This window comes from Poecilia latipinna, unplaced genomic scaffold, assembly GCF_001443285.1.
Source record: "Poecilia latipinna isolate Pla-1442-1.1 unplaced genomic scaffold, P_latipinna-1.0 Scaffold13376, whole genome shotgun sequence".
In the NCBI taxonomy this organism is placed as follows: domain Eukaryota; kingdom Metazoa; phylum Chordata; class Actinopteri; order Cyprinodontiformes; family Poeciliidae; genus Poecilia; species Poecilia latipinna.
In genome coordinates this window covers 1-453 of record NW_015125992.1, presented here as the reverse complement: position 1 = coordinate 453, position 453 = coordinate 1, and the positions used below count along the sequence as shown (strand labels likewise).

Below are 453 nucleotides of genomic sequence, written 5' to 3'. Positions count from 1 at the left end.
TGAGCTTCTGTGATCCTGTCCTTCCTCAAGCACCAAATAATGGTCTTCAGGTTAGTTATGTGAATTTCCTTCTGTTGGATTATAGATTAGTTTGTGGTAATTGGGCTTCCTTTAGGTTCAGGATTGTGGTTGTGTTGGTGGTCCCATTTTGCTCTCTGGGAGTGCGTGTGGTCAGGCACGCGTCGTGGGCGTGGAGTTCTTAACCGAGGTCGGTGGGTTCATTGTCAGCTTGTTGGGCTCGGCGCCGTAGTTCACCTTAAATTTAGATCCTGAGTTGTTTGGGACTTGGCGGTGGATTGTTGTGGCTCCCTCCTCCTGACGCTTCCTGGTGGTCGCCACGCCAACGCCGTTGTGTTGTCCCCACTTTGCTTCATGCCTTTTCAGCTGGGTGTCATTTACCCGATTGATGATTTATTTTTATTCTGGCTAGGATTCAGCCGTTTATGGTGAGTC

At 49.2% G+C, this 453-nt stretch overlaps 1 long non-coding RNA gene across 1 annotated transcript; it reads left to right on the top strand.

Moving 5' to 3' along the window:
* Positions 1-437, top strand: LOC106944518 (uncharacterized). The gene is made up of 3 exons (XR_001424359.1): positions 1-50; positions 122-208; positions 267-437. It is a non-coding gene; the product is annotated as an uncharacterized LOC106944518 (long non-coding RNA).
* Positions 438-453: the final 16 nt, after the last annotated feature.